The sequence below is a fragment of the Dasypus novemcinctus genome, chromosome 9 (assembly GCF_030445035.2).
Source record: "Dasypus novemcinctus isolate mDasNov1 chromosome 9, mDasNov1.1.hap2, whole genome shotgun sequence".
Taxonomy (NCBI): domain Eukaryota; kingdom Metazoa; phylum Chordata; class Mammalia; order Cingulata; family Dasypodidae; genus Dasypus; species Dasypus novemcinctus.
In genome coordinates, this window is record NC_080681.1 from 17,087,450 (window position 1) to 17,100,833 (window position 13,384).

At 38.1% G+C, this 13,384-nt stretch overlaps 1 non-coding gene across 1 annotated transcript; it reads right to left on the reverse strand.

Annotated features, from left to right (window-relative positions):
• Positions 1–375: 375 nt before the first annotated feature.
• LOC111761331 (U1 spliceosomal RNA) lies at positions 376–539 on the reverse strand. The gene has a single exon (XR_002794731.1). It is a non-coding gene; the product is annotated as a U1 spliceosomal RNA (small nuclear RNA).
• Positions 540–13,384: the final 12,845 nt, after the last annotated feature.

Here is a 13,384-nt window from a genome sequence, read left to right on the forward strand (position 1 = left end):
GTCTTTCCTTCTTCATCTATGAAGGATATTTTTTACTAAATACATAATCTTAGGTTGGCGTTGTTTTTTTTTTTTTTCTTTCTTTTAATACTTTAAATATTTTGCTCTACTCACTTCTTTCTTGCATGGTTTCCAAAGGGATATCTGATGTAATTCTTATCCTTGTAGGATGTTTTTCCCCTCTGAATTCTTTAAAGCTTTTCTTTATCTTTGATTTTCTGTATTTTAAATATCATATGCCTAGGTTTAGGTTCTTTGGTATGCATCCTGTTTGGTGTTCTCTGAGTTGCCTGAATGTATGGTTTGACATCTGTCATTAATTTTGGAAATTTCTCAAACATTATTACTTAAATATTTCTTCTTCTTTTTTTAATATAGGGGAGAGTATGAACGCAGTTCCCCACTACCACAAACTTTGCAGTTGAGTTTCCCACATTTGGGGAAATCACAGGGGTCAGCACATCCAGAGTACGATGGATAAACCTCTCCCTGGGAAAACAACCTTTGTGATCATGGTATCTCCCCTGCCAGGAAAGTATCAAATATTTCTTCAGTTCCATTACCTCTTTCTTCTCCTTCTGGTAGTCCCATTACATGCATGCTACAACATGTAATTGTCCCAAAGTTCTTGGATATTGTTTCATTCTTTTCATTCTTTTTTTTTTTTCTCTTTGCTTTTCAGTTTGGAGACTTTGACTGATATATTTTCAAGGTCATTGATTCTTTCCTTGGCCATGTCAGTCTACTGATGAGCCCATCAAAGGCATTTTTCATTTCTGTTACACTGCTTTTTATTTCTATTATTTCTTTCTAGTTATTTGTTAGAGCTTCTATCTCTCTGTTTGCACTACTTATCTATTCTTACATGTCCATTTTTTACGTTAGAACCTTTAACATACTAATCATAGATATTTTAAACTCCTGTTCTGATAATACATTATAAGAGAACATCGAATGAACTGAAGATACAACCTGCTGTTTCATTCTTGTTTTTCCAATTACTGTCAAAACAATAGAACATTTTGGGCCTCCTCCTTCAAAAGATGGGCTGTAAGAAATCCTTGGCCAACTGTGTTATGAAACCCAGGTCACTAGCAGGCCCACTCCTAATATTTTTTGTTTCAATATAGGGCCAGAGTACAAAAGGAGGTCCCTGACTGACATCCCAGGACCTTCTAAAATGGAGACCTATAGCAGGAAACCATGCTCTTTAGTTGGGTATATGGGTAGTATGAAAATCAACACCAATAATTAATTACCTTTTCCTTACATAGTGTTTCTTGTGAATCCCTTTCATTTTTTCTTTGCATATCTAATGCTCATGGTTCTGAAATTCATTATTACAGTACATTTACAGTTTCCATAATACTTAGAATCATGCTGAAGATACAGAATAGAAATGCATAAGGATTCAGATTTTGTAAAATTCCTTGAATCTGAAATCCATGAGGTAAATATTAAAAGCCTGCATAGAGGAACCATACTTACTGAAAAAGTACGCATGATTTTTAAATTTCTCTCTTGCAATTAAAATGTGTTGCTTTAATGAAGCCTTCCTGAATACTCTCCTTCCTCTTTCAGGTTTGATATCACCTTTTTCTGGGGTTAGAAGACATTAATCTCTCTACTCCTCTGCATTCCTTTTACAGGTATTCATTGGTCTCTTTTTAGCAGTTCTTGCATTCTATTTATATTATTTTTATCATTCATGTATACATACTAACTTGCCTCCTAAAATATAAGATGTTTGGGCAGAAGGCGTCTCACTTAACTTTCCATTATATTGTGCATTTTGTAAAGACTTAGCTCTTGCTATGATTTGTTTGAATTCTGGGAAACAGCTAATGCATCTCTTACTTAATGCATTTTAGGGTAAAAAATAACTATTGCATTAATAAAATGTCTTTTATATTTTGCAGTTCATCAGACCATATTCTCAAAAACACAATAATGTATGGCCATCATAAGAATAATGCTTTCCCTATAGTAATTTTATATTTTGAAAACTAGCTTATAACATTACACATCAGACAAATCTATACCTTCACTGATTAAGGCATTAGCCAATTTTAAATGATAAGCCTGTTTATTAATATAACAATAACAATATTTTAAAATTATAAATTGAAGGGTAATGAGTTTCCTCCCTGCAACATGTGATTTAAGAAATGCTAGAATGGAGATCATAGACATTGTATTAGGTTTTATCCTAGTATTTGTTCTTTTAGGCAGTGTTTTTGATGATTATAGAAAGGAGTGGAATAACAGATATATGCAAAATTACTTTAAAACTGGATGAATTTGATACTGCAGTGATGCATGTGAACAGCCTTTAACTTCAACAATGAAGTAGACTTCCTGTTCCTCTGAAAAGCCTTTTTTCACATTACAATATACAATTTCCTTTCACCTTTCTACCCACTCATGTACTGTTCAAAATTATTATTTAAAAAATTTTTAACAGTCCTTTCCAGATTTTGGTTTAACAGTGCTGATTTTCTTTTCTATATCACCTGTACTAGCTGAGGCTCAAAATAATGACCTAGGGTCTTACAACTACTGGTAGTAGAATTATAAATAGAAATAGGGATACAAATGATGTTTATGGGAATTCTACTTACTGACAAATCATCTGTGGTAAATGATTCATATCCCAAGGGGGTCTTGAAGTTCTGGGAACTACATCTCATTGCACTCGCTTTCCTCTGAATACCACCTTCCCTTCTTTAATAATTTCTACTCTTTTCCTCTTCTTTCTGCCAGACAGAGCCACATCCCTCCCCGAGTGCTGAAGCTCCTGAGAGCAATTTTAAAGGGGATTTTTTTCTTGGAAAGAGAATTAAAATAAGTTGCACAATTAAAATTTAAAAAGTTTCTCTATAAACTGGGTAATAGCAGACAGTAGCCATGTCATTAATTTTGCTTTTAAATTGTGCTAGTAAAATGATGTACATATGTGTTAGTAAAGATGATATATAGCAAGTTTATCTAATTATGAAGAGCATTTCATAATCTGTTTCTATTCTTTTTTAAAAAGACTTGCTTTATTTATTTTTCTATACTCCCCTTCCCCCACCCCCATTGTTTGCATGCTCTGTCTTCTCTCTCTCTGTTTGTTGTGTGTTTGTATTCTTTTTAGGAGGCACTGTGAACCAAACCTAGACCTCCATGTCAGAAGGAGGTGCTCAATTGTTTGAGCCACCTCTGTTCCCTGTTTGTTGTACCTCTCATTGGGTTTCCTTGATGTATCTCTTCACTGTGTCATCTTGTTTCATCATTTTATTGCATCAGCTTGCTGACTTGCTGTCCATCTTTAGGAGGCACCAGAAACCGAACCTGGGGACTCCCATATGGTAGGCAGGTGCCCAACTCCTTAAACCACATCTGTTTCCTTCTATTTTTTGTAAAATCTGGTCAAAATTTATTGTCAAATATGAATTTGGACATCTATTTTCATTGTATATTTAAATATCCTGCCACCGAAACCTATTCTTTTTACTCTCAAATCCAATGACTCCCTGTGTTTTATCTTCTATGACCTCTTTTTTTTTGTCTTTATTTATTTTTTTAATGTTACATTCAAAAAATATGTGGTCACCATATACCCTCCACCCCCCTCACCCTACTCCTCCCCCCATAACAACATCCTCCTCCATCATCATGAGACATTCATTGCACTTGGTGAATACATCTCTGAGTACTGCTGCACCTCATGGTCAATGGTCCACACCATAGCCCACACTCTCCCACAGTCCACCCAGTGGGCCATGGGAGGACAGGCAATACAACATCTGGTAACTGTCCCTGCAGCACCACCCAGGACAACTCCAACCCCCGAAAATGCCCCCATATCACATCTCTTCCTCCCACTCCCTACCCTCAGCAGCCACCATGGTCACTTTCTCCACACCAATGCCACATTTTCTTCAGTTACTAATCACAATATTTCATGTATAGAATATCAGTAAGTCCACACTAATCCATACTCTATTTCTCCATCCTGTGGACCTTAGAATGGTTGTGTCCACTCCACATCTATATCAAGAGGGGGCTTAGATTCCACATGGATGCTGGATGCAATTCTCCTGCTTTCAGTTGTAGGCACTCTTGGCTCCCTGGTGTGGTGGTTGACCTTCTTCACCTCCATGTTAGCTGAGTGGGATAAGTCCAATAAACCAGAGTGTAGGCTAGACCTCTTAACAGCACAGAATTAAGCTTGGATTAGTTTTTCTTTTCTGTACCACCAAGTTTTATCTCCTCAGGACTTTTAAATATACCTGTATTAGTCAAGGTTCTCTAAGGAAACAGAACTAATGGTGCATGTTTATATATACACACACAATATAATTAGGATGAGATTTTTAATAGAATTGGCTCATGTGACTGTGGGGATGGGCCAGTCCAAATTCCATAGGACAGGAACACTAATGAATGTTTTTCATGAATTCACCAGAACAAGCTGGCTGGATGAAATAGAATTGGAAATTCTTCCTTCTTGCTGCTGAAATCTTCACTTCTTTTAGGGCCTTCAAGTAATCCAAAGAGACTTCTCTCATTGCAAAAGCCAGTCTCCTCAGTTGATTACAGAGTATAATCAGTCATAGGTACAATCAACTTACTGATGACTTAAATCCATGAAATATCCTCAGAGTAACAAGCCAGTGCTTGCTTGACTAAACAGTTGGACATCATAACCTGGCCAAGCTGACACATGAACTTGACCATCAAAATCCACCCTTTGTCAACTTGGCACCCATATACATCTCCTTAAATTGTACTTAATATCTAAATAAAAATAATAACACTCATAGTTTTGTTTAACAATACTCCTGCATACAACTGGAAATGCACTAACTTTCTCCAAAATAGGGTGCAAAACTTTGGATATTAGTCACTCTTAAACTTGATATCCTATAACTTAAATACTGTGACCTGAAGTTAATCCAACTTATATCATATGATAAAGGGATAAAATAGCATAGAAAAAAGATATTTGTTTTAAGTATACATACAAACATACTCAACAAATCAAGGAAACAATACTCATTTCTATAACTGTAACTGATCATGGGATCAGAGCTCTTATTTATTGTGACCTTGTCCTACTAACCATTCCATATTTTCTTTAGCTTCAGCAAGCACCTCAGCTAGCCATGTTTCTTAGTATTAAGAGACCCCCTAGAGGGTCTACTGTATTCCAGACAAACTCTTTACCTACATTGTGTAGCAGCAGTACTGTTTCCTTTTGATAATTAAGATCAATCAACCAAGTCATTATAGTAATTCTATTCATTGCATATTGATCCAGAGGCACGAGGAGCCTAAAGTGAACAGGTGACAATTTTAACTTCACATTCAATGGAATCATTGCTGTGTCTCCTGGTGGAGATACTTCTTTTGGAACTAAAACCTGCAGGTCATCAGAGCTTAAGGTTGCAGAGACAGGAAGCAAAAATTTTTATATGGGATGATTAGGGGTAATAGTGAGTGGTGCTACCCCCAAGAATCCTGGCTATGGGCAAAGAGAACTATAAAGTAGATGCTGTTTTAGAGCATATACAGTCTCCTGAAGACAGTACCACAGCTCTGTAAGGTATTTTCATCTAGTTGGTGCCTTAATTTTATCTTCAAAAGGCCATTCCACTAGTCTATCTATCCAGCTGCTTCAAGATGTTGGGAAACGTGGTAAGACCAGTGAATTCCATGAGCATGAACCCAATCATGCACTTTATTTGCCGTGAAGGTTTCCTTGATCAGCAGTAATGCTGTTTAGAATATCATGGCAGTGGATAAGGTATTATGTAAGCCCATGGATATTCATTTTGGCAGAAACATTGCAAGGCAGACTCATATTTATAGTATGTGTCTATTCCAGTTAGAATAAAATATTGCCCTTTCATGATAGAAGTGGTCCAATGTAATCAACCTGCCACTAGAGAGCAGGCTGATCAACTCAGGGACTAGAATTATAACAGGGACTATGTGTTAGTTTCCTGTTGCTGGCAGATTGGGTTGTCAGCAGTTACTGTAGCCAAGTCGGCCTTGATGAGTGAACATTCATGTTGTTAAGATCATGCATAATCTCCATCCCTACCACCACATGCACTTTATTCATGAACCCATTGGTCAATGACCATAGAGGCTTGGGAAAGAGGCTGACTTGTAACCACAAAACAGGTCATCTTATCCACTTGATTGAAATCTTCCTCATCAGAGTTACTTGCTAATGAGCATTCATGTAGGACATAAATATCCTCATGTCTTTTGCCCACTCAGAAAGGTCTATCCACATTTCTCTCCCGCAGATTTCTTTGTCACCAATTTTCCAATCATGTTCCTTCCAAGTCCCAGACCCTCCAGCTAAATCATTGTGGACAGCACATGAATAACTGTAGAAAATCCACATCAGACCATTTCTCCTTCCAAGAAAAATGAACAAATAGGTGTACCATTCAAAGTTCTACCCACTGAGAGGATTCCTTTCACCACTGTCCTTCAGCAATGTCCCAGAAAGGGCTTGAACTGCAGTAACTATCTACTTTTGAGTTGTACCAGTATATAGTTCAGAACCATCTGTAAACCAGGCCTAAGTTTTCCCTTTATCAGTCAAGTGATCATAAGGAATCCCCACAGAAGCCATACCTGTGGCCTGGGAAAGAGAAGGTAATGGGGCAAGGGCAATGACCATGGGCATTTAGGCCTCTCTTATGTAACTTAATTGTGCCTTCAGGGAGTACTCAAGCCCTATTTTGTATATACTACTTCCATTTTATAATGGAGTGTTTCTGTGCATACCAAACTATGATGCAGTGGGTCAGACATCTGGGATTATCTGACATAGATCTCATGGTAACCCGGTGGCCCATTGTCCCATTGTTAAGCAATTGGTCTCTACTAAGGTCCAGTAGGAGGCCAAAAACTATTTCTGAAAAGGAAAGTAGTTATCTTCAGAGGAGGCAAAGCTTTGTTCAAAAATCCTGAAGGTCTGCATTGTGACTCTTCTTTGGGTCTTGCCAAACACTTCAGACAGCATCACTATTTGCCACTGACACTTCTAGCAGCATTGGATCTGCTGGACCATATAGCCCAGGTGGCAGAGTGGCTTGCACAACAGTCTGGACCTATTGCAGAGCCTCCTCTTGTTCCAGTCCCCACTCATGGCTAGCAGCATTTTGGGTCACTTTGTAATGGATCGGGTAGAATACCCAAATAAGGAATATGTTGTCTCCAAAATCCAAAGAAGGCAACTAAGTGTTGTGCCTATTTTATGGTCATAGAAGGAGGCAGATATAACTGCTTATCTTTTACCTTAGAAAGAATATCTCAACCTGCTCCACACCACTATACATCTAGAAATTCACTGAGGTGGAAAGAATCTGAATTTTTGTTAAATTTATCTCTCACACTCTGACATACTAAAGCCTTACCAATAAATCTAGAGTAGTTGCTACCTCTTGCTCACTAGGTCCAATAAATATGATATCATCAATATAATGGGCCAATGTGATGTCTTGTGGGAGAGAGATGATCAACTTCCCTACAGAATAGATTATGATATAGGACTGGTAGTATTCCTCTAAGGTGGGACTGTAAAGGTGTATTGCTTGCCTTGCCGAGTGAAAGAAAACTGTTTCTGGTACTCTTTAATAACAGATATTGTGAAAAAAGCACTTGCCAGATCAATAACTGCATACCAGGTACCAGGGGATGTGTTGATTTGCTCAAGCAATGATACCACATCTGTAACAGCAGCTGCAATTGGAGACACGACCTGGTTAAACAGGATTAATCACTTCAGCCATGATGGTTGTTTCCTCAAGGGAGGTGATTACAGGTTTATTAGGCACAGTGGGGTTAACCTCTTCAGGTGGAGGTTGACTGATTCCATAGGGTAGATTGGAGATTGGGTGATGAGTCCTCAGGTGTATCTGAGGAGATACAGGTGCATACCAGGTGCATCTGGCAAGTACTCAGCAGAATCTAGGGTTTCCATGTCATGACCATTATTCTTACCACTCAAAAGCACTGATCCCAATTTTTAGGATCCTTTTAGTTTCCAATCAATGTCCTCACTTTAATAGCAGACACCATGAAAAATTAGGAATTCAATTTATGTTGTAATTCAGCCATTCATACAATATGAATCAGGGTATGGTTTTAAGAAATCTCAAGTCTGTGGCTACCTGAAATATGATTTTAAGAAAATCTGTATTAGTCTTGGTTCTGTAGGGAAGCAGAACTGACAGGATATATATACATATATATACACACACATATACATATATATATATATAATGTAAATCTAATGAGATTTTTATAGGAATTGGCTCACATGACAGTGGAGATGGGCAAGCCTAATTACATAGGGCAAGTTAGAAGCTGAGGACTCTGATGAAGGTTTTAAGGAATTCCTAAGAGAAGCTGGCTGAAATAGAAATGGATATTCTCCTTTCCTTACTGCTGAAATTATCACTCTTCTATTAAGACCTTCAGCTGAATAGATGAAACTTCTGTCATCATTGAAGACTGTCTCCTTGGTTGATTGAAGATGAAAACACCCATAGAGAAATCAACTGAAATATCCTTGCAGTAACAATTAGGCCAGTGCTTATTTAACCAAGCAACTGGACATCATATCCTGGCCAAGGTAACACAAGAATCTAGTCATAACAGTAACTTTCTTTTTTAGTCTTAAATAAAATGTGTGGAACCAAAGTAAATGGGGGGTAAGAGAGGAGTTTCCTGAGAGTACACAAGGATGGATATAAAACTTGTAATATTACACCATAACATATAGGAGATGACAGACTGATAATGTAAACCATAATGTAAAACATAGGATAACTAAAAATGTAAAGAACTGTGTATCCTAAAGTATGCACCATAATGTAAATACAGATGTCACCTTGTTAGAAAGCTAATGTCTCAGACTCTGTACATCACTTTAAGTAAATAGGATATGAATAGGGCGTAAGAGTATCACTGTGGAAGGGAAAAGGTTTTCTGGTGGATGTGTGGGAGTGCTGTATATTATATATATACATTGCTGTGGTCTAGGACTCCTGTGAAGAAAAGCTGAATAATTAGGGGGGGGGGGGGGGGGAAAAGAAAAAAATAGGATGTGGAATTTTTTCAAGTCAACATTCTTTATCTAAGTTCTTTATCTAACTTTATCCAAGTTCTTTATCTATCCTTTAAACTCATCGCTATATGCCATTCCCTAGTAAGGGACCATGACATTATATTGGGCTTCAAATTTCGGGGAGTTCTGGATCACAGAGTGTTTCAACAATGGCAATGGAGGGATACTGGTATGGGATACCAATGACAGGTGATATATGACTGACAGGGAGCTGTACAGAACATATGTCCAGGGTGCATGGTAATGTTTGGATATACTCACAGTGGCAACAATTAAAAACCACAGTAGGGGGGGTACTGGGTTCCTGGCCAGTGGTGCTCTGTCGTGGTCCCTAGGGGAGCAGCGACAGTCTCCCAGGTACAGTGGTGGGGACCGGGAGGGAGTGAGGGTTCAACAGTGAGCCCCTGATACTAATGACTATGCTTGTGAGCTGATAAACCCAAAATAATAACAAGGCCTAGAGCAACTTTGTGCCTGGGAATTTCCTTCTGTCAGCCTTCATGTTACTCAAATGTGGCCAGTCTCGAAGCCAAACTCAGCATGTAAATGCAATGCCTTCCCCCCAGCGTGGGACATGACACCCGGGGATGAGCCTCCCTGGCAACGAGGGACCACTATCAACTACCAACTGATGATGCAACTGGAAAATGACCTTATACGGAAGGTTCAATGCGGATCAGCAGAATATCCATGTCTACATAAAATACCATGACTTTAAAATGCTGTTTGACCTAAAGTAAGGGGGAAATGGAAAGGAGAAATGAGTTTATATGGCTACGAGTTTCTAAAAAAGAGTCTGGAGGCTGGCAGAAGGTTTGCCCTCACGCACAACTGAGCAGAGTCAGAGAGACAGATAAAGCAGATACAACCCCCAGATATTGGTTCCTTTGAGGGCTAAAGAGACCCATGGGAGTTATGGTCATGGCCGATGGGGTTAACTACCAGGGCAGATGGCCCCTCTTTGGAAATGGTGTGTATGTGTGATGAATCTGGACTCAGATGGGATCTCCCTTCATAAGACTTTCATCTAATGTGCTGGAGGTGCAGTTAATGTTGGGGTTTAAGATATATTTAGGGAATTTGAATCTCTGGACTGACAATGTGATAGCCAGATCCTGAGCCTCAACAGACTCCAGCACCTACAATCTGATTTATTGGACTTACCACACTCAGCTAAGATGGAGGTGAAGAAGGACAACCACCACACCATGGAGCCTAGAGTGATTACAACTGAAAATGGGAGGATTGCATCCAGCATCCAGGTGGAATCTGAGCCTCCTCTTGACATAAAGGTGCAATGGACACAACCAATCCAGTGTCCACATAGAAGAGGTGGCATTGGATTGGGAAAAGTGGACATAATGGACAAAGGGTATGGGGAAAGGCAGGAAGAGATGAGAGGTGGAGGCGTCTTCGGGACATGGAGCTGCCCTGGATGGTGCTTCACCGGACATTGTAAATCCTCACAGGGCCTACATGATGGAATAGAGGAGAGTATGGGCCATGATGTGAACCAATGTATATGAGGTGCAGAGGTGCCCAAAGATGTACTTACCAAATCCAATGGATGTGTCATGATGATGGGAACGAGTGTTGTTGGGGGGGGGGGGGAGAGGGGGGGTGGGGGGGTGGGGTTGAATGGGACCTCACATATATATTTTTAATGTAATATTATTACAAAGTCAATAAAAAATAAAAAAATTAAAAAAAAAAAAAAACAAACATTCATAACATCATACATGGCTCTCATACATCACCCCACCACAAATTCCTTGCAGTTTTGTGAAATATTGGTAACAAATTATGAAAGAGCATCACCATTCCAAAATCCTCAAGATTGGGGGATGAACAATGGACTAAAGTAGAGTTATTATTATTTGACTATAGACTTGTTATAATTCTAGCAATGGAAGAATGCTTATCATTGATATAAAGCCAGTGACCACCAGAGATTCTGAGGGATGGGAGAGGGAAGAATAGGCAATAAGGATTTTTTTCAATTTTTAATTTTTTATTGAAGATTATCATTCATACATGAACATGCATAAATACTAAGTGTATAGTAAAGATTGTGAACTTACAAAATAAACATACATAACATCACACAGGGGTCTCATACATCACCCCTCCATCAACTTTTGCATTGTTGTGAAACATTTGTTACAAACTATGCAAGAGCATTGTCAAAACATTACTACCAACTATAGTCCTTATCTTATATTTGGTGTATTTTTCCCCAACCCATACTATTTTTTAAAAAATATATTTTTCTTACAGATATTGTGAACTTGCAAAACAATCATACAGATGTATAGATTTCCCATACAACTCCATACCCTGGTGGAATATTTGTTACAGATTATAAGACAATATCAACAGACTATTACCACCAATCATGATTCATACCATGCATTTGGCACACTTTTTCCATACACCTCCATTATCAAGAGAGTAAAGCTTTGGCATTGATGCAAGAATATTATAGTATTGCTATTAACCACAGTCTATAGGTCACACCAATGCCCCATGTTTATCCATATTCCCATCAACCTGCAATAGTGATGTACATCTGCTCTAGCTCACAGAAGGACTCTCTTGCACTTGTACCCTTAACCAAAATTCTCAACTGCCTCTGGGTTCACTGTGTTATTCAGACCTTAGATTATTCTTTAGCTTTCTTTCTATTGACATTTACTTCCTCAGACTACATTTTCAGTCACAATTCCACTTATAAACCAGTTGCTACTCACTGTAATTTATTACTATCAACTCTTTCCATCTCCACACTTTTACAGTCAAGTTAATTAAAACTTCTACATATACATTAATATCCATAGTTCTTCTCAACCTTTCTCTTATCTCCTAATAACCTATACTCCAGGTTTTAATTCTATGTGTTCATTATTTGTATTTAGTTCATATTAATGAGACCATGCAATATGTGTCTTTTTGTGTCTGGCTTACTTCACTTAGTATAATGTCTTCAAGACACAACCATGTTATCACATATGTCCCAATGTAATTACTTCTTACTGCAGCATAGTATTCCATGGTATGTATATACCACATTTTGTTCATTCATTCATTGGTGGATGGACTCTTGGGTTGTTTCCATCTCTTGGCAATTGTGAAAAATGCTGCTATGAACATTGGTGGGCAAATGCCTGCTTGTGTCATAGTTTTTAGTTCTTCTGGATATATTCCTGGTAAGAGGAATTGCTGGATCATATGGTAGTTCTATATTTAGCTTCCTGGGGAACCACCAAACTGTCTTCCACAGAGGCTGCACCATTTTACACTCCCACCAACAGTGAAGGAGTGTTCCTATTTCTGCACATCCTCTCCAGCATTTATTGTTGTCTGTTTTTTTTTTTTTTTTAATAATGGCCATTCTATGTGGTGTTAGATGATATCTCACTGTTGTTTTAATTTGCATTTCTCTAATAGCTAGTGATATGGAATATTTTTTTCAGGTGCTTTTTGACCATTTTTATTTCCTCTGTGGAGAAATGTCTATTTAAATCTTTTTTCCATTTTTTAATTGGATTGCTTGCTCTTTTATTGTTGAGTGTATGATCTCTTTATATAGAATAAAATCCAAACCTTTATCAGATAAGTTGTTTCCAAGTATTTTCTCCCATTGACTGGGCTGCCTTTTCACCTTTTTGATGAAGTACTTTGCAACACAGAAATGTTTAAGTTTGAGGAGGTCCCATTTATCTATGTTTTCTTTTGTTGTTCATGCTTTTGGTGTAAGGTTTAAGAATCCACCACCTACCACCAGGTCTTGAAGATGTTTCCCTACATTTTCTTCTAGGAGCTTTATTTCACTTACTTTTATATTTGGGTCTTTGACCCATTTTGAGTTAATTTTTGTATAAGGTGTGAGATAGGGGTCTTCCTTTCTTTTGGAAATCCAGTTCTCCCAACACCATTTGTTGAATAAACGGTTCTGCCCCAACTGGGAGGGCTTGATAGGCTTGTCAAAAATCACTTGATCATGGATGTGAAGGTCTGTTTCTGAACTATCAGTTCAGTTCCATTGGTCTATGTGTCTATCTTTATGTCAATACTGTGCAATTTTTACCACTGTAGCTAGATAATATGGTTTAAAGTCTGAAAGTGAGAGTCCTCCAACTTCACTTTTCCTTTTTAAGATGTTTCTGGCTATTTGGGGTCTCTTATCCTTTCAGATAAATTTGATAATTGTGTTTTCCATTTGCTTAAAAATGCTGGTGGAAT